The sequence below is a fragment of the Anolis sagrei genome, chromosome 2 (genome assembly GCF_037176765.1).
Source record: "Anolis sagrei isolate rAnoSag1 chromosome 2, rAnoSag1.mat, whole genome shotgun sequence".
In the NCBI taxonomy this organism is placed as follows: domain Eukaryota; kingdom Metazoa; phylum Chordata; class Lepidosauria; order Squamata; family Dactyloidae; genus Anolis; species Anolis sagrei.
In genome coordinates this window covers 117,846,288-117,867,818 of record NC_090022.1, presented here as the reverse complement: position 1 = coordinate 117,867,818, position 21,531 = coordinate 117,846,288, and the positions used below count along the sequence as shown (strand labels likewise).

Sequence of the window (21,531 nt, the reverse complement as noted above, 5' to 3'; positions counted from 1 at the left end):
TAGAGGGGAGAAAAAAAGAAATGCATCAGGAGCTTTAAATTCTACTTGAGTTTTTATTTTTGCATGAACTTTTGTTGACATGGCCTCACTTCTTTGGATGCAGTACATTAAGTGGCATTAAGACCTAAGCTATACTGCATATTTATACAGTTGTGGAAGTGAGATAGAATGTAACCGGGTCCAGAAAGACAGAAATCATGAACCTTGCCTTAAAAGTTCAAAGGGCTACATAAGGTGATACAGGTCTTTCAACTTTTTACAATGGTCATTAGTGTTGATGTGTGAAAGCAATAAATCTGCTTTCCAAAAACCAGCTTCCTAGAGACCATCCTCCCAGCCACTATGGATGTGAACCCTATAATCCAACATCACACACAAGGAAGGACTACAAGCCATCAAGAACACCAGCCTAAAGGAGGCTACAATGGACCTAGCCACGACACTTCCTTTTATATTTACTTATAAGTACGTTGCTTTTGGGAATATTATCTGTCTTCAAGTCAATGGCACCTGAATGCACCACAGTATGAAAACAACTTCATGACTGACCTGGAACAGCACAGCCTCAGCACATGAACCCCAAAACTCTCCTCCTATCCAAGGGTCATGATTAGCATCCTTATCCTATCACATTTTGTCCCACAAAAGCTCAGGCAAAAAAAAAATAGTTGGTCTTAAAAGTGATGTCAAGTTTCCTTTTCATCCCCCCTCCTTCCTCCTTTTTATGCTGCAAAAGACTAAAACAATTTCTTCTTTGAAAACTACCCTGCAAGATAAGGTTCCTTCCATGCAGGTCCAGACTTGAATTCTCACTTTTTAGTCAACATTCCCAGCAAGACTTTGCCATCTGCACTCTAATAATCAGTCCAACATAATGCTGCCCTCATAGCTTCACAGTAATAGATACAGCTCTATGAGTGGATCAACGATGTTTGGGAGAAACTGCACTGAAAGCCTAGGTCACCCCTTCTTTTGAGAAGAGCTCAGGACTTCAACAGATCCATTGGTAAAGCCAAAAGGGGAGGAAATCCTTCAAGGATCTCAGAAAACTCTGGAGACCAGGGTCCAATTCCATGCTTTGCTATGGAAACCCACTAGGTAACCTTGGATGAGTGTCACACTCCGAACCCCAGAAAACCTGTGAGTTTGAAGGTACACAACAACAACAAAATGCAAGTTCTTCTCCCAACAAAGAAGAGAATATAACATCCAGACCTAACAGCCTTCAAACACACCTAGCTGCTCAATAAATCTATAAACATTAACAGAAGTATCTAAACAGAGGAATAAATAAACCTTGAACCATTGGAGTACAATGGCATTTGAGGCAACAGGCTACAGATCCTAATTGTTAATTAGCTCCAGTTATAGGATTTCTGGCAGAAGTTTTATGACCTATAACAAGTGTGGAACCTCTAGGTGCAAATCTCAGATGGATGATGACAGTGGTGGTGGTAATTACGGTTGTTGCTGTTACTACTCTTTTTGGAAGGGACAGATACTCATAGGAGAAAGCAACAGTTCTTGGAGATCTAGTAGAAGACAAGAACATCTTCTATTCACACCTCTCTAAATTGCTTTTGCACTCTCAACTAACAAATTGTTGCATCAGATAAAAGATGATACTACCTAGTTAGACACTCATATATCTGGCAGTAACTGTATAACTATTTGTGAACATGTTGTTTACACCACAATAAAGGCAAAAGCAACAAAACTGAAAGTCCTGTTTGCAGCAAGCAGTAGCAACAAAATAGCCACCAGTTAGTCTGCATTCAGGGCACCCAGTTCACAGGGAAAAGACAACAGAGCTTAGGAACATTACCTACCCAAACAGCAATCTCTCCCAGAGGCAAGACCTTCCAGTTAAGTTAGACAATTAACCTCCATCATTCCTCCCCTAATATATTGATCGGTCATGTTTACAGGGGATTGATTCCTCTTCCAAAGTCTAGAAGAGGCAGCCTCAGTATTGTGAGGCAGCAGGAATTAGAGGGGTTTTTTTTTAGTCTAAAGGAATGCTTAAGGACTGCAGATTGTGTGTAATTTAAACCCAGCAGCTCTTCCTGCCTCTTTCAAGTCTTCTGTTTGTTCTTTGAGCTGGAGTACACAGTGCAGCCGTGTCTGGACACAGAAGGAATTAGATTTCAAATGCTGGAGCTATGAATCTCCCTTATCACTTCCTCCAACCCAGTCTTTGTCCACCCTGATTCATAGAGGATCTCAAGACTTTGGAAAGCTATTAACAAGATGCCAGGGATTGAACCTACGACCCTCTGCCTACAAAGCATGTGTTCAAGTACTGTTATGGCCTTTCCACACTGAAACTTCCAAGACAAAACCTCTGATTCAGAGCAATAACACAAAAGAAATCAAATTGGGGTGAGAAAGATGAGCAAGGTCAGAAGTAGGTGCTATCATTTAAAAAATAACTACAGTCCAAAATAAAAAAGTCTAGGTTGCCCCTTCTTTTGAACAAAGCTCAGCACTTCAACAGATCAATTGGTTTAGAACATCATTTTATTTTAGTCTGTAAAAGCTTCCTTTGGAAAAAAAGGAGGGTTACAATCACAAAGGAGTTTGGGGTTTTTTTAGCAATGTCTCATGCCTTTCTTTAAGCAGCAGCAACGAACATTCCTCAATTTCCATTATTCCCAACATGATCAGAATCTATCCCACATAGTTACTGACAATATGGCATTATTGGTGCTTGCAGCCTGTTTCAAAGAAGGAAACAAATTGTTGCTGTTTCTGCCACCACACACAACCTAACGTAAAATACTTAGATGGTAATTCTTAGCAATAGGGGCTATTTCTATTTCTTTTGGCTTATATAAACACACAGTCTCATTCTTTTTGCATTCCAATCAGTAATGAGGTCATCACCCTCATGTCAAGTCATAAATCAGTCAATTCCTGCAGAAATTTCATTAGATCTTCCAGAAGAGTTACTACCACACAAGAAAGTGAAGGGAGAGTCAAACTAAAGGCACAGAACTGGTAGGTCAGCACATTTTCACTCCCAGTGATCCAAAGGATGTTCTATGTAATTATTTTTTGAAAAAGAGGTCATGTTTTTAAAAATACAGGCAGTCACCAAGTTACGAACATGATGGATTCTGTAGATTTGTTAAGCTGAATTGGTTTACAAGTCGGGACAGCTATATTTTTTAAGTGTCACTCCTGCCATATACATACATACATACATACATACATACATACATACATACGTATGTACATATGTATATAGCATAGGAAAGGGTTAAGACTCCTGTGGTGTTTGTTTTTCTGTCTGTGCACCTGTTCAGAAGATTTCCTCTCCCTTTCTGTCCCTGTGATAATTGGATTTTGAAAAACATGACTTGTTGTGGAAACAAGAATTGGTGAGAAAACTTCAGTGGAGACACATTTTCTCCATGATGTGCATTTTCAGGAGTGCATTTTCCTTCCAAGAGATAGATTTCTCTCATTTCCTGTTGTCTCACCTCTGTTCTTAATTTTGAGTCATCTGTAAGTTGGATGTTTGTAACTCAGAGATTGCCTGTATACCATTTCATTTCAGCTTCACTGTCCATTTTGTGTCCTCAGTGTATACTAAGGGAAGGCAAAGAAACCTACCTTAAGCTAGTTGTTGCATTGGCTTCAAACAGTGACAGATTAGTAAATAAAGCTAAGCATGGCTGTGGAAGGCCATGGCAAAAGGAGGTGGGTAAGGAATGAAGAGTAAATAAACCATAATATTTAAAACACCAAAAATTTGTTTGTCAAAAACAGGCTTCAGATATTGTTGGAAAATGAAAAATATGTACTCATTTTTCAATCCCACTAAATTTTACTCCCCTGTAACTTCAGAGCACATCCCTTTGAAATCAATGTGAGCAGACACATATAGCAATTTCCAAACACAGCCATGTAGAGGGAAGTAAAAAGGAGATCCATGCACCTATAAGTCTAATACATTATTTCGCAGAAGCATACGAGAAGCTTGGCCTGTCACTGAACATTGAGAAAACCAAAGTGCTCTTCCAGCAGGCACCAGCCATCCCCTCTCCAATGCCAGAAATACAGTTTAATGGTGTAACATTAGAAAATGTTGACCATTTCCGCTACCTTGGCAGCCACCTCTCCACAAAAGTCAACATTGATACTAAAAGACAACACCGCCTGAGCTCTGCAAGTGCAGCATTTTTCTGAATGAAGCAGAGAGTGTTTGAGGACAGGGACATCTGTAGGGATACCAAGGTGCTTGTTTATAAAGCTATTGTCCTCCCAGCCCTGCTATATGCTTGCGAGATGTGGACAGTCTACAGACGTCACATGCAACTCCTGGAATGATTCCATCAGCACTGTCTCCGAAAAATCCTGCAAAACTCTTGGGAAGACAAGAGGACAAATGTCAGCATGCTGGAAGAAGCAAATACCACCAACATTGAAGTGATGGTCCTCCGACATCAACTCCGCTGGACCGGCCACGTTGTCCAAATTCCCAACCCCCATCTCCCAAAGTAGTTGCTCTACTCCGAACTCAAGAACAGAAAACAGAATGTTGGTGGGCAGGAAAAGAGATTTAACGATGGGCTCAAAGCCAACTTTAAAAACTGTGGCATAGAGACCGAGAACTGGGAAGACCTGGCCCTTGAGCGCTCCAGCTGGAGGTCAGCTGTGACCAGCAGTTCTATAGAATTTGAAGAGGCATGAATGGAGGGGGAAAGAGAGAAAAATGTGAAGAGGAAGACGCATCAAGCTAACCCTGACCAGGACCGCCTTCCACCTGGAAACCAATGCTCTCCCTGCAGGAGAACATGCCGGTCAATAATAGGATTCCACAGTCACCTATGTACCCACTGCCAGTACACTGACCTTGGGGGACAATCTTACTCGGACAACGAGGGATCGCCTAAGTAAGTAAGTATTTCAGCACAATTTTTGTGGGCAATGGCAAACTTTTTAGTGCATCCTCGGTAGGCAAGTGTGTGTAAAATAGAACACTAATGCAAAATGGTGATAGAGTTACAAGTAGAGATCTTAATTGTGCACTTTAAGAGTCATTAAAAGGACACAGGTGGGTGACTTAGTGTAGATAAACAGAGAGGCAAATGTACGGTAGAAAGGAGTCTCAGTCTAACCCTAATGAAAGGGAAGAGGTAACCTAGAGATTGGAACAGGATGCAAACATTACAAAAAGAAAATGGAAATTGTCATAAAACATGTAACAGTGGAACATGTTAAAAATAATGTGTATGTGGCAGTAATGAGATATAAAAAGGCAACTGGAAACTGGCAAAAAAAAACCCCTAGTCTGGTTGTAAGTTTTATTGAATGCAACCTATATTTGGGTAGGTGTATGTATACTGATAACACCTTATCTCATAATATTTGTTTACACAAAACCCAGTGCATATCAGAGCAGCTTCGGTGTGTTCAAGGTACTGCATTGATACAGAAGGTTTTCAGGATAGACATACCTCTGAGACAGGAGGGCCCTGCATACCGCCCGGATTTTCAGGGAGACTCATTGGGGAGGCAACCAGTCCTACTCCTACGTTCATACATCTCCAAGGTTGCCAGAAGGAAAAGAATCTCACTGCACTGACAGGAAGCTCTGAAAAGCAAGTATTGCCTAAATTATGCCACCATGTTCTGACAGACCACTGCTCTGATGTTTATTATGAGGAGAGCTTGATTTTATTCCTGAGCTTCATTGCTGAGTTAAGTAAAAGTAGTCTGTTTTTCACTGATTCATTATCATAATTTTCAGCTAGAACTTTCAGAGTATCTTGCAAGTATTAAACCTACTTCAGTAAAATACATCATGAAAGCTAGTAAATAAAGTGGTAACATCAGCAAGATCAGTGTTAAAGATAAGATCTAAACAGTTTTAGGAGACTTGGGTAAATCAATACCTTAATCTTCTACTGGGAAGACACCAACCATGAGCCAAAACAAGTATTCCAACCAAGGATGCTTTTGATTCATTGTGGAGAAACTTTGGCACTCCAAATGTTTTACCCCCCAGTTACCATCAAGGACACTGAAAATGAGCAACGATGGGATTTAAAATCCATACTATCCAGAAGATCATAGATTCCCCATCTGCCTTCTAGATTATCTAGATCAATTTCAATCTGGTTTCAGGCCTAGCTATGGAACAGAAACAGCTTTGGTCACCTTGGTGGATAACCTATGCAGAGAGCTAGACCGAAAAGGGGGGGGGTGCTCCTGTTGGTTCTCCTGGATCTCTCAGTGGCTTTCGATACCATTGATCATGGTATCTTTCTGGATTGTCTCACCGGGATGAGACTGGGAGGCACTCTCTTACAATGGCTCCAGTCCTTCCTGGAGGACTGTGGTGCTGGGGGACTCCTGTTTGAAACGCCTGATTGTTGACCTGTGGGGTTCCTTCAGAGTTCTATTCTGTCCCCATGCTGTTTAACACATACAAGAAACCACTGGGAGAGGTCATCCAGAATTCTGGAGTACAGTGCCACCTATATGTAGATGGCACCCAACTCTACGACCCATTTCCACCTAAAGTCAAGGAAGCTGTCCTGATTCTAAACCAGTGTCTGTCATCAGTAATGTACTGGAGGGCAAACAAATTGAAACTTAATCCAGACAACAGAGGTACTCCCGGTCAGTTGGAAGGCAGATCAGGAAATAGAATCCAGCCTGTGCTAGACGGGGGTCACACTCCCTCTGAGGACACAGGTCTGTATTTTGGGTGTCCTCCTGGACTCAGCACTGAACCTGGAGGCCAGGTGTTACCGGTGGCCAGGAGGGCCTTTGCACAATTAAAACTTGCGTGTCAACTGCAGCCATTCCTTGAGAAGCCAGATCTGGCCATTGTGGTCCATGCCTTCGTTACATCCCGTCTGGATTATTGTAACATGCTCTATGTGGAGATGTCTTTACAGAGTGTTCAGAAACTTCAGCTGGTCCAAAGAGTTGCATCCAGGTTGCTCACTGGGGCTGGCTACAGGACACGGACAACCTTCCTCTTGCAGCAGCTCCACTGGCTGCCAGCTTGTTTCCGGTCACAATTCAAAGTGTTTGTTATGACTTTTAAAGCCCTAGATGGTTCCTGGTCCAGACTATTTGGCTGATTGCATTCCCTTGAATGAACCTGCCCGAGCCCTGAGATCTTCACTCTCACTTCCATCTCAAGCTCTGTTGGTGGGAACAAGAGAGGGCCTTCTCTCTCAGTGGTTGCCCCGCAATTCTTGAACCCCCTTCTTCACAGGGAAGCCAGAATGGAACCCTCCCTGCTGTCCATCAGTGGCAGGCTTCTTCTTCAGTGTTTGTCCCACTTGACCAGCCCTACTGGTTTTTTGGTGCCATTTCACCCAGCCATGCACCTGATCAGGGTGTATGCCAGCAGTCTTCAGATCGTTGTGCAATGTGTCCAGCCAGCATTGCTTCGGTGGCCCCTTTGGTCTCTTGCCAGGCACTTCTAAATAAAGAGCAATCTTGTGAATGGACTCATTTGTGAACAACTGTGTCAGCCAGCCAGCAGAATTCCAGCATCCTGATTTCCACAGCTCTGCTGCTAAATCATCAGGGCTGGTCATTTTACCTGGCTTCATGAGCTTCAGTGCCACCTCAACTTTTTCTACAGTGATTAACTGTATGGGGCTGCAGGTTGGCATAACTTGAGGGATGGGTGGAATTTTTAAATTCCTTGGTGGATATTTTCTCAAAGTAATTGTGCCGCCAGTTCATCACTCTCTTTTGATCCATCAGAAGCTGACCATTCTTGTCGTTAATGCCATGGAATTTCTCCACATCTTCAGCTTGATGCTGATGGGATTTTGCCAGTCAGTAGATAAGGCATTCGCCATCTCAAGTGTCAAGCTTCCCATTTAGCTCTGGCAGCAGGCTAAAATCTTTTTATTCAGGCAGACTTTAAAAGATAAAGGTGTTTGAAGTCTGGTCAGGGGTGCAGTGTTTTGGTGTGCTTTTATGGTTTAAACCTGAAAATCATTGATGATGTTTAATACTGTTTTAATGTTTGTATATTTGTATATTTTAAGTTGTATTGTAATGCTTTTAATTGAGAGCTGCGTTGAGTCTCCATATGGAGAGAAAAAATGGGATATAAATAAACATATAATAATAATAATAATAATAATAATAATAATAATTTGGAACACTATTACTGAGATGACCATCTTCTACCACTCAGATTCACATCCAAAAGTATAACTGGATTAACATGAAAGAAGTGTCTAAGTAAGAAAGAATTTAATGCCTAGGCAGGTATAGCAAAGAAAAGGTAGTCCTATCAGATATGAGACTGAAACCACAAAAAGTTATATGAGTTAAAAGGTCCATAGGTTGCACTTTTGTTATATGTATGTGTGTGTGTGTGTGTGTGTGTGTGTATATATATATATATATATATATATATATATATATATATTGCGGTAGTCCTTACAATGTCATACCATACATTGTACTTTAGTTATAATTTTCATAGGTTTTTGATTGAAAAGCAAGTTATTTTTTCAATCAATTTTCAGTAGAAATTCAAACTTTACATTTTAAGCAAGGACTACATAAATGCCAAATACGTGAAAGAGAAGAAAAACTGAAGTGTCCATTAATTTGAAAGAAACATGTGATTTTGCCCTGATGACAATGGCAGGCAAGCTCTGTATCACCACAGAACAAGTACAATGAAGTGTTTCTCTGAGGTCTCAGCATGACATACAAATTCAAGCACTTCACTATTATTTTGATTAAAGGGATCTAGAATATCAGGGTGGTGATTAAGAACAGTCAAGTTCAACCATGTAAGTACAGCACTTCTACCAGTTTACTTTGAAAAAGTAACACTGTGATGGACCAGTTCTGGCTTTCCTTCAGGCAACTGCATGACATTTGACAAGTCATGAACAAGGAGTCTACAGCATTTTCCCAGGAAATATGCCTGGGACGCACACTTTTTAACATGTTCATGCAATGCTTTATCTTCAAATAAGTCATCTATGGATGCAAGACAGCCTTTAAAGACAAACCCACCCCCAACTGCAAAGATGCTCTTTTTGTTTTGATTCAGAGCCTTACTTATAAGATTCAAATTTATATGTAAGGATACCATTTCCCTATTGAGACCTGGTGTGATGGTTTGAATGATGGACTAGGACTTGGGAATGACAAGATGCAAATATAATTAAAGATTGCATTTTCTGGGGAAACGATACTCGCCATAGTCTTCCTCACAGGTTGACATAAAACATATGTTGCTTCTTAGATTAAAAAACAACTTCTGAGATTGTTATTATGGACAGAAGTGAAGCAAAGAAAGGGGCTCCCTTCTCCCACATCATCTGCTTCTAGGAGATTATGAAGAAAGGGCTCAGGAATACATCTCACTTGTCCCCATGTAACGAGATGCCAAGAACTATCCTGATAATCCCACCGCTGCCTATAAATTCTGCTTACAACCTGGATCATACATCATGAAGCTGAACACATTGCCACCCAACATGTGGACAGCAGTAAATCCCCAAAGTTCCTGACAAGGACTGGCAAGTAGAATCAGGTGGTTATGATGCAAAGGCGGGGAGATCATGCAGCAACTGACCCTAAATGACATTTCAAGCTATTGCTGATATATGGAAGGTGGAGATAATGCATGTAACTAAAGTGTTACAATATTTTATCTGTTTATTTTATTTGCTTAGAGTATTTCTTCTCTGCTCTTCAGTCACAAGGGCTCTTAGAGTGTTTTACACGTTGTTCATTTGACAGTTTCCTGCCCTCAGGGTTATAAATCTATCTGTTTATCTGTCTATCTAATTTGTATATCACTTTCCTTCCAATATGGGAACCAAGAATGCTTACTGTACAAGTTAGAAGTCAGTTGCAACTAGAACTATGTACACTGCAAACATTAAAAGCATTTGATAGTACTATTAAACTTAGTTTTAAATGTAATTTAAAAGCCTTTAAATGAATATTTCAGATATAAAGATCAAAGCCCATTTTGTTCCTGGCAATTTATTTCTCCCACGTGATCTGAACACAGCCTCCAGCTTGACTATTCTCTCCAAAATGGTTTTAACCCAGTTTAATTTCACGACACCAAGCAAAATTACATAAAGAATCACCAGCATATTAGGAGTGGGAACTGAACAGTATTCTTGATAATATCGGGCAGATTACTGATGGTTGCTCTTATATTTTGTTATAATGTTGTTTTATTTTGTTATATTTTGTTATATGTTCTGTTTTATGCTGTTTTTATATTTTGTTCTGTTATATTTTAACTATGTTTGCTTCAGGCTTGTCCCCATGTAAGCTGCCCTGAGTCCCTCCAGGGAGATGGAGATGGGGTATAAAAATAAAGTTATTATTATTATTTATATAAGTATTCTCTAAACTGGAACTCACTGGGAGTCTTGTATTACAAATCTCATCATGCACATCTGGCGTAGTTCATAAAATCATGGTGACTACAGTGAGGGAAAATTGAAGACGCTCATAGTGATTCTATTTACAGCCAAAGTTGAAAAAAATGGGAATATAATTTTAAACTCAGAGATACTGAGTGGCAGATCTCATCAAACCATTAGGATTTGCTCCCAGATTGTTTAAGACCATGCTTAAAGGTGCATGATTGCATAGGATCCTTTCCCTCCTCCTCACAGAAGACAAGAAGCATCTGTACTATGTGAAAACCAGTTTTGTTGGGTCATACTTTTTATTTAAGCACAAAGCAGTCATTCAAGTTTCAAATACTGTGTTCTAGCCTGAAACTCCTGAAATAATCATAACCAGAATATCCACAAACACTAAAATGCACAGTAATTTAAATATTTACAAAATGTAAAGTATGAATTCTGTATTTGAGACCTGAGTTTTAAAACTAGGTTGAAGTTTTAAGATTTAAGAATCAGAGAAATCTACAACAAACTTTGCGGGAAACAATTAATCACCCAACTGTAATGAACCTGAAGTGGTGCTTTTTAAAGTTGTCTACTAGCCAGTCAAAGCAGAAGTTACACCTCAAAAACCCTCTAATTAAATTGATATGAAGGGAAATTACACAGTATAAATCAATCAGGCTAGGAGTTCAAAGGAGACTTGGAGGGGGGGAAAGATGATCAGCAGGTACAAATGAGAATTGCCAAGGCAATGACTGAAAATACACTAAGGCCCAGAACAAAATAAACCATCAAAGGGAGATTGCTAGGTGCAGCATCCCATCAAAACCAGCCATTTGAAAATGTAAACCTTGGAGCACACTGAGAGAAATATTAAAAAATACATGCAAATCAAAAAAGATGGGACGTAAATGACACTTGCAATGTAATTTATGTTGTCAACACAAATTAAATGAGCTCTCGTAGACATCAGAGTACAGTTTTTGTACCATTTAGATTCCAGGACAGTTTTTATAACTCTATAAATGACACTGATATTATTTTCCCCTATTACTTATACACCTATTCACCACCTAATACAAAGACAATGCTTCTTTCTGTATCTATCACAGATGTAAAAATGTAAGACATGATGCCAACTTATTTTCACTGATATAGGTTGCCAAGAAACATCTCAAGATCCCAATACCATACTACCAATTATATTGACACCTGTATTCCATGTGGTCAATATAATCACAACAATAGAATTAGTCCCATTTTGGATTACTTCTCAACCAATCGATCAGAACAGTGGTACAACTACAAACATATTTAGGAACAAACACAAGAAAACTGCTAAAGCGGTCAGGATGAACTTTTTTTCACAATTTGCTCTTGCTGCAATAGTTCCTCCAGGATAGGTAAAAGCTTCTCCTACATGAGGTCTCTTCAACACATCCTAAACACATATTCCATAAGGCTGGAACACTCTCACTGTGTCTTTCAAGTCACTTGCCAACTTATGGTAACCCCATGAATTTCATAGGGTTTTCTTAGGCAATGAAAATGTAGAAGTGGTTTTTCCAGCTCCTTCCTCTGAAATATTGCTTACAGCACATGACATTCATTAGAGGTCCCACATCCAAGTACTAACTAGGGCTAATTCTGCTTATCTTCCAAGATTATATGGGACTTGATGCTTGTAGGGTAATAACAACAACAACAACAACAACTTTATTCTTATACCCTGCCACCATCTCCCCAAAGGGACTCAGGGCAGCTTGCGTATGGGAGGAAATGTCCACAAGACATAAAAGCAAAGCAATCCATTAAAACAAAAACACAAGTAAAATAAACATAGCAAAACATAACAATCCAGATAAAAACACAATTACATAAAACATAAGAGTATAAAATGGCAGTATTGAAAGCTCAATCAAAACAATGTTCAACAAAAAACCAATAACTAGAAATGCTAAATGGGTATAACCATGCTATAAAAAGGTCCGGCTATGGGAGAGTGCAAAACAGTGTACCATAGGGCCAGGGAATTGGATGACGTGCCGAAAACAGAGTACTATCTGACGAACTAGGGACTGGGCATTTATAACCGGGGACTAGTCATTCTCAAATGCTTGTTGGTATTTATAGTAGGGGTATTAATGCCCCTAATGGGAATGTCACTTTACAGAGTATTTTACAATACTTCAGCCCCTACAACCACATAGGGGAACATACCTTGCTCAAAGTGGTCTGTATAACTCAGTGGTTCCCAGCCTGTGGTCCATGGACCACCTGTGGTCCCCAAGAACGAAAATATGGTCCGTGGCCTCACCATTGCTACACCGTTGCCTCAAAACCACGCAGCAATGAGAACAACTAGTCTCGCAAAACCCTCTTATAGTGCCAAGGCAACGGGGATGTTGGGAGGGGAGAGGCTGACTACCCACGGAAGATTACTACTACCACATCAGCTCTAGATTATTAAATATGGTTTTCTGTGGGCAAGCAGATGGTGACTACTGGATGGCATATGTTCTGGATCAGAAACTAGAGCTGATGTGGTCTATCCAATACAATTTTCTGAATTGGCACCCCAAATAACCAAAGCAAATCTAAAGTTGACCAAACACTGATTTGTAACCCTTTTGGTACCAATGTTGGAGAATGATCCCTGGTCAAAAAAAGGTTGGGAACCATTGATATAACTCATGAGCACGGACTTGGAAACAGATTTAGGCTCAAACAAAACACTACCATATAGCCTGAAACACAAAACTCTGCTCCTTTTACATTTTGAGATGCCAATAAATTTTGGGGGAAGGCAATAATAAACTTCACTCTCATTACTAAATTTACAATTCTACATGCCTTGGGAAACAATGACACCTATTACGCCCTTCTCCCTTATAAAATATTACTAGGCCATTTCACTGCCAGAGGCCAACGTCTACATTCGTAACTAGGATATAGATGACACCAGTAAAAATCATGCTGCAAATGATTCTTCAGTTGCACACTTTAAACCTGGGAAGTCATGTCACACATTAACTACTCCACAAATTGAATGTATGGGACGCTTGGAAAAGCAGGAAGCAATACAAAGGAGCATTCTACTTAAATAGACCCAATGTGGGAATATTTTCCATTCCCCGTGGTAAACTACAATCTTCAATCCAATTGTCATGGAGCAATCACAGTATACATTGTATACATTGTGCAAACACGCCACATTAATCCAGATTAGAAAGGCAGATTACTATGTGTCACATGAGAACATTCCCACGACCATACAAAGGAAAGGAAAGATTGCTATTTTTAATCACTCAAACTGCATGAAATTTAAAATGATACATTTTAACCACTAAAGCTTCAAAAACAACCACTTAAAATGTGTTGCACTAACTATTGATATAGCATCAGTATTAATTACTCACAAGCAATCCTCAGCTTGGTTTTTACCATATCATAGTAGTAATTGTTATGTTTGTGTGTTGTAATGCTTTCTAATCTCATTTTTAAATTTTAATTGATATATTTATTTAATTGTATATTGGATGTATATTATTTTAAGGCACTGAGCTATTCCCCCTGCTGTAAGCCACCTTGAGTCCATTTCAGGGTAGAGAAAGACGGGCTATAAATATAGTAAATAAATAAGTAAAATAAATATCACAATGTTATCAAATGTAGTTGGGGGGGGGGGGAGTGGCTGTTTTCAACTAATATTACACCACTTTCTTAACTAATGCCTGTGGAGAAGCAAGATTGTAAGAAGTGGGGTGTTGTGTGGTTTCCGGGCTGTATGGCTGTGTTCTAGCAGCATTTTCTCCTAACATTCCACCTGCATCTGAGCGCTCTGGCACCACGAGATGCAGAGCCAACCTTAAGAAATGGGGCTACAAAGTGGAATCCACAACATGCGAGTGTGGAGAAGAGCAAACTACAGACCACCTGCTGCAATGCAACCTGAGCCTCGCCACATGCTCAATGGAGGACCTCCTTGCGACAACACCAGAGGCACTCCAAGTAGCCAGCTACTGGTCAAAGGACATTTAATCAACTACCAAGCTTGCAAATTCTGTGTTTTGTCTGCTTGTTTGTTTGTGTTTGTTAAAAAAGTAATACAAATGTCTGGTTGCTGATGACACGATAAATACATAAAATAAACCTGCATCTGTGGCTGGCTGGCATCTTCAGAGAATGACCCTCTGAAAAACCAGCCACAGATGCAGATGAAACATTAGAAGAAAATGCTGCTAGAACACACCATACAGCTCGGAAACCACACAACACTCTGGTGATTTCGGCCATGAAAGCCTTTGACAACGTATTATAGGAAATACTTTCATTTATATTTAGTGGTATACTAATCATATCATGTTGTGGGTATGAACAATGTGGAATTTTAGGGTGAATCTACACAGTAGTATTAATGCGAACTGGCACCACTTCAACTGCCATAGTTCAATTCTGTTGAATCCTGGGATTTGTAGTTTGTGAGGCATTAGCACTCTTCGTCTGAGAAAGCTAAAACTTTATAAAATGACAGCTCCCATGATACCATAACATTGATCCATTGCAGTTAAAGTGGTGTCCAACTGCATTAATTCTATATGGATCATCCCTTCTGGGCATATAGTCCCACACTCCCATACAAGACCTATTTATTGAAAAGTTAGCCATATTATTTTAACAGTGTACCCTTCGGGGTTTGATCTGTGAGCATATGAGACACATTAGTGCTACTAAAGCTAAACAGCAGCAGACTTTTTTTTTTTACAATAAACAATATGGAATGTGAATATTAGCTCTACAAAGAAACTGCACAATATGAAATTCAGTTTAAGGATAAGGAAAAAGGGTGGATAACAAAAAAGACTATTTATGATGGGACAAATCAGACTTTATAGTTTTTGACACAGGCCACATCTATACTGTCAGTCCAGATTATCTGCTTTGAACTGGAGTAAATGGCAGTGTAGACTCATACAATCCAGTTCAAAGCAGATAATCTGGATTATCTGTTTTGATAATCTCGATTATATGGCAGTGTAGATCCATCCACTGAGACCAATGCTGTATCAGAAAGGAATTTACTATCATTTGGGGTTATTTATTTATTTATCGTGTCAGTATCAACCAGACAGGCATGTAGCCAGGGGAGGGGCTCGGGGGGCTTCAGCCCCCCCCCCCCCCGAAATTTTCATGGTGGTTCGCGAAAAGGCCTTAATGGTGCATTATTTAAACTGTTATGTTTATTCATATCATGATCTGATCACCATACTCAACATATTCCATATGCATGGGGGTATTGGGGTAATGATACAAAAGGTTTGCTAGGCTAGACCTTCTTTCACTCAGACTCAGCCCCCCCCCCGAAACTCAGGCCCCCCCGAAACCCCCCCTGAAAAAAAATTCAGCCCCCCCCCCCCCCCCCGAAATGAAATCCTGGCTACGGGCCTGCAACCAGACAATTGTATTACATTTTGGGTAAATTGCAATAATAAATGCAGTAACTAGAATGTGTGTACATATATATAATGGAAAGTAGTCAGAAAAATGGAAGCTATTTGCACTGCTAATGATACAAGGTAAAGTTCTCACAACCCTAAGTGTCATCATCTAGGAACTTCTATGATGCAAAACATGCCTGATGTATGTTAAATAGGTATCTACACGGGCTCTTAATAACATTTAAATTTCTGCTATCAAAAGTAAATAAGCATTATTTAAGAAAGTCCTATGGACATAAGTGTCATCAGGAGAGTAGACATAAATGATACACCAAGCTTCCCCAACACAGTGTCCTCCAGATGTGTTATATTATAACCTCCATTCTACCCCAACAAACATAGGATTATTAATGTATTGTCAAAGACTTTCACGTCCAGTATCACTGGGTTTTTGTGAGTTTTACAGACTGTATGGTCATGTTCCAGAAGCATTCTCTCCTGACATTTTGCCTGAATCTATGGAAGGCATCCTCAGAGGTTGTGACCTCTGAGGCTGCCTGCCATAAATGCAGGTGAAACAACAGGAGATAATGCTTCTGGAACATGGCCATACAATCTGGAAAACTCACAAAAACCCATAAGATTTTTAGTTTAACACCTCTCGAGATACCTGGATGGTTGAGGATGAGAACTATGTTGTGTAACTGTAGCTCCCAGCATTCAATACTTCTGAGTGAATTTATCAGGGATGCTGGGAGCTGAACTCCAAGTTCACCAAGGGGGCTGCACAATCTCCAGCCCTATGATTGGGGAAGGCAGAATTGCATGGCCGTCTGCTGTCCCTCAAAGGCAAAGATGACAACCATTTTCACAGCAGAACAGGTAGAGGTGAAGGGCAAAGGAAGCAAGTCATTGATCTAGAATAATAAGCCATTGTCTGAGCCTGGGAATGAAAACCTGGTGAAAGACTATTAATAAGACAACCACAGAGGGATTTATTCCCAACAATAAGGGAAAGTATTTCAAAGGGATCCAGTTTTCACCAAAACAGGCTGGAATAAATGAGACCTGGTAATGTGTTGCCCTTCCTCCAACAATGTCCCTATTTCAGCCAACAATCCTTTACTGTCTGAAGAATCCCGCTTGCATTAGAAACTGTAGTTTGGATGCTCTGCCTCCAAATAAGACTCCAAGAAAAGCAGGAAAGGAGTTTACAAGCCTTTAGGTGTGGGATTTTGTTAGCTTCCTGCTTTGCTTTGCCTCAGGGGGTGTAGCAAGGCCATTTTCAGTAGTCGAAACTCAACAAGACAAGCCCCTTTATTAGGCAGGGAGTTCTGTCGATTCAAATTGCTAAAAGATTGCATGGAGGTTTCAGTTTGCCTCAGGCTTATCAGCAGAGGCAGTCATTACATCAAACCAACTTCAGCAAAGTTATTTTTGTACTACAACTCCCAGAATGCCCCATCCCGTCAGGTTATAGAAATTGTTTTCTGGAAGATAAATTCAAGTTGTTATAGCCCAAAGATAAATTTCCTCAGGCTTTAATTTAAGTCAAACCTGGTTCAGTTTGTGAACGACAGTCATCTCCATAAAGAATAGCTACTTAATTCAGGATAGCTTTTTACAACTTAAGAACTGGTTGCCTGTATTAAAAACTCCATGACATCAAATAAAGAGCAACAGTCAAAAAACAGGGAATTTCAGACAGGAAACAATCAGGGCCAGCTAACACCTCCCAAAAAAGGATACCACAGGCAGGAAACAGCCAGGCTTTGAAGCTGCCAGGCTATTCAATGCTAATCAAGCTGGCCAATTGCAACATTCACACTTGCCTCAAGCAGACAAGAGTTCTTTCTCCCAACCTGGACATTCCACAGATATATAAACCTCACTGGCCTAGTTTCTAGCAGACTTCATAACCTCTGAGGATGCCTGCCGTAGATGTGGGTGAAACATCAGGGGGGAATGCTCCTGGAACATGGCCATACTGCCTGGAAAACTCACAGCAACCCAACTTCAGAACTATCTCGATCAAGGATACATCTACACTATAGAATTAATGCAGTTTGACCCCACTTCAACTGCCATAGCTAGTTTTAAAAGATCTATAGCTTTCTCTGTTAGAGTACTGGTGCCTCGCCAAACTACAACATCCACAATTCCATAGCATTGAATCATGGCAGTTAAAAGTGGGATCAAACTGTTTTATAGAATCATAGAGTTGGAAGAGACCTTGTGGGCCATCCAGTCCAACCCCATTCTGCCAAGAAGCAGGGAAATTGAATTCAAAGCACCCCCGATAGATGGCCATCCAGCCTCTGTTTAAAGACTCCAAAGAAGGCGCCTCTTACTGTATAGAAGTTTTAATCTTACTGTATAGATGCACCCTAAATGTGCCAAAGCATTGGCTTTCTCTCATTGCATAAATTAACCCTCAAATCTCTGTCTTGTGGCAAGATCATTGTCTGCTTTCTGCCAAGCACTTTTATTCTATTCAAGCAAGCTTACAAAAGGAAGCACTTTTATGCCAAATGACTACCTTGGCCTTCGTCAACTCATAAAGTGGCATTAAGGAAAAAAAGAGAGCAACCTGAAACAAATAATAGCCACGGGGAGCGAGGTTATAGCCTTGCTTTGCTGCTCACCCTGGCACCTGTGCAAACAAAAGTGTCCTTATAGGGAGAAGAGCAAACCACCTCCCAGAATACCTTCGGTTTCAAGCCACACTGCAAGGCCAGGCGAACAAAGCACCAGAAAGGCCGCACCACACCCGGAAACCTAACACCTGGAACTAGTTCCTTTCACCCAGGTAAGTCTCTCAGCCCACAATGGCAGGCTCCCCAAGGTCGGCCCACCCTCACCTTTAGCAAAGCCTCATCCAACCTGAGATACTGTCAGATCCAACCCCATCCACCCAAAAACTCTTGTGTCCTAGTGTTTGCGAGTGCATCTACACCAGGCATGGGCAAACTTAGGCCCTCCAGGTGTTTTGGACTCCAACTCCCACAATTCCTAACAGGAATTGTGGGAGTTGAAATCCAAAATACATGGAGGGCCCAAGTTTGCCCATGCCTGGTCTACACTGTTGAATTAATGCGGTCCAGCACCAGTTTAATTGCTATGCCACAATGCTATGGAATCCTGGGAGCTGTAGTTTGATGAAGCCCAGCACTCTCTGGCAGAGAAGGCTACAGACCTAATGAAACCACAACTCCCTGGATCCCAAAGCATTGAACCATGGTAGTTAAAGTGGTATCAAAGTGCATTCATTCAGCAGTGTGGATGCACCCTCAATCAGATCCTAACAAGAGAGCTGATTGGAGTACACAGCAAGTGTCAGGCTCCAGACAGCCCCCCTCCCCCAAACCCTGGCCTTCTACCCCATCCCCCTCATACTTGAGGTCAAAAGAGAAGCACCCCAAATCTGTTCCCATACCCTCCCCAAAACACACACTTCAGCAAAGCCCGGCTGCAAACTTACCTTCCAGCAGGGAGGCAAAGCTGTAACCCCACCCCACAAGGAAGGAAGGAAGGAAGGAAGGAAAGCTTGCCTCTTCCCTTTTCTTTCTTTCTTTCTCTCTCCCTCGATCTCTCTCTTTCTCTCCCTCCCAACCCCACCCCCTTACTTGCAGCCTTGGCCCTATTTCCACGCCCACCCTCTCCTTTCTCTCTCTCCCCCCCCCCCCTTCCTCCGGCTCTCCATATCTCGTTGCTTACCGCACAATCTCGCCCTTCGAGCAGCAGCAGCAGCAGCAGCGCCGCCGCCTCGCCTTCCTGGATACCTCCGGGAGGGGGCGTTCCCGCCGGATATGCAAATGAGCCCCGGCGAAAGGGCGGGGTTAGCGCGGCGCCTTCTTTCAACCCGGCTCCTGAGTCATTATTCACCGCAGCCAATCGGGAGTCAGAGCTCATACCCCCCCCCCTCCTCCTCCTTCTTCCTCCGCCTTTCTCTTCTATCTCTCACTCTTTAGCTCTGGCCAATAGAAAAAGAGCAGAGGGAGCGGGGGGGGGGGGGGGGAGAGGAAGGGAGAATTGGAATCAGAAGTGCATGCTCCTTCTGAGCCAATGGGGAGGGGAGGGGAGAGTAGGGGGTGTATTTTTCACACTACACTGTAATGAGCATGCCTGCCATAGATGCAGGCGAAACGTCAGGAGAAAATGCTTCTGGAACATGGCCATACAGTTAATCTTTAACTTACAAAAACCCCATCATTAATTCTTTCTGACACTACTTTACTGCCATGCGATAGGATCCAGGGAGTTTGGTGATTTCCCAATACTTAGCAGCAGCAGAGAAGGCTACAGACCTTGCAAAACTACATGACAGTTAATGGTGTCAATATGCATCAATTCTTCCGTGTAGATGCATCCTTAAGCCACTATACTAGCTCTCTCTATATTCTGCCCACCCCATTTTAAGCCAATTGACTGTTAAGACCCAAACCCAAGTTCTGCATTAGTTTCAAAATCAAATTGTATTTCCTCTCTTCTAATTTTTGTGCTGCGGCCTTATTTCTGGAGCAGAAAAAGAAAAGGTAAAGGTTTTCCCCTGACATTGTCTAGTCATGTCTGACTCTGGGGGTTAGTGCTTGTCACCATTTCTAAGCCGAAGCGCTGGTGTTGTCCGTAGACGCCTCCAAAGTCATGTGGCTGGCATGACTGCATGGAGCACCGTTACCTTCCTTCTGGAGCAGTAGCTATTCATCTACTCACATTTGCATGTTTTCAAACTGCTAGGCTGGCAGAAGCTAAGCCGTATTGTAGGGGTCCCTTAGAGAGCCAAAGAATGCCCCATGGGATCCTAACTGAACGATGCTTCTTATTCTAAACATGAAGGGAGAATTTCATTTTCCAGGGTAGCTTTTAGAAGTCAGTGCTCCACTACATTAATTAAATGTGGGTATAGCTATGGCCCCATCTACATTGCCATAAAATGCAGTGTCAAGCTGCATTATATGGCAGCATACATGGGGCCAATGTGGGTCACAGTGACAAGAAAATATTTGTAGTTGTGACTCAGTGGAATCATTGCCTATTTCTTCCATCTCCCCCTCAAAGCCGACAAATCTTTAACAGGTAATAATTATCGGTGCCAATGATGTTTCTTTCATCATCCCATGCAGGAAACAGCTTTATTATTAGCCTTTAAAGGTGTCACAAAACAGCTTCCTATTCATGCAAGAAACTTTTTTGTGAACTTTGTGGTGACAAGAGCATGAGATATGTTATCCTACCAGGAACTAAAGGAACAAACTTCAAGTGTACCTTTAGGCTACGACTGGACACAAAATGTTTTGAAAAGGACTATTACAACAATAAGAGGCATACCAGGAAGTAAACTACATCATTTGATAGGATCTATGGTTGAGTAAACAAATTCAGATTAAAGGTTGCAAGCCTCAGTGAATGAAGGCGGGAGACCTATCATTTGTTTAACCATGATCATAATCATCGTTTCTCTCTGTATATATTTCAAAGTATATATGTATGCATGCATATTTTTCCATTTGTACCACAAAGGAGGTTATTAGGTGAAGTGGCCCTTTGTGATGTCACTGGATTGTTTGTGGCTATATAAAGGTGTCCTCTGTGATGTCACTCGGAAAGAAAGGGGACACAATTACGAGCAGAAAGAAAGAAAGAGAATAAAGAAAGGAAAGGCAATGATAGGAGGGAGTGGGGGAGAAAGAAAAGGGAAACATTGT

General features: G+C 41.2%; 1 protein-coding gene across 4 annotated transcripts in view; it reads right to left on the bottom strand.

Moving 5' to 3' along the window:
* The window catches only part of LLGL2 (LLGL scribble cell polarity complex component 2), a 78,199-nt gene extending 58,554 nt beyond the window's left edge, over positions 1-19,645 (bottom strand). For 2 of the 4 annotated variants that reach the window (XM_060764683.2, XM_067463788.1), the window contains exon 1: positions 19,544-19,645. The gene's annotated coding sequence lies outside the window, so the exon portion shown is untranslated. Of the gene's footprint in view, positions 1-1,829; positions 1,988-19,307; positions 19,426-19,543 lie in introns of those variants that run through there. The other 2 variants (XM_067463785.1, XM_067463786.1) reach the window with 2 other exon arrangements.
* Between the last annotated feature and the right edge of the window lie 1,886 nt (positions 19,646-21,531).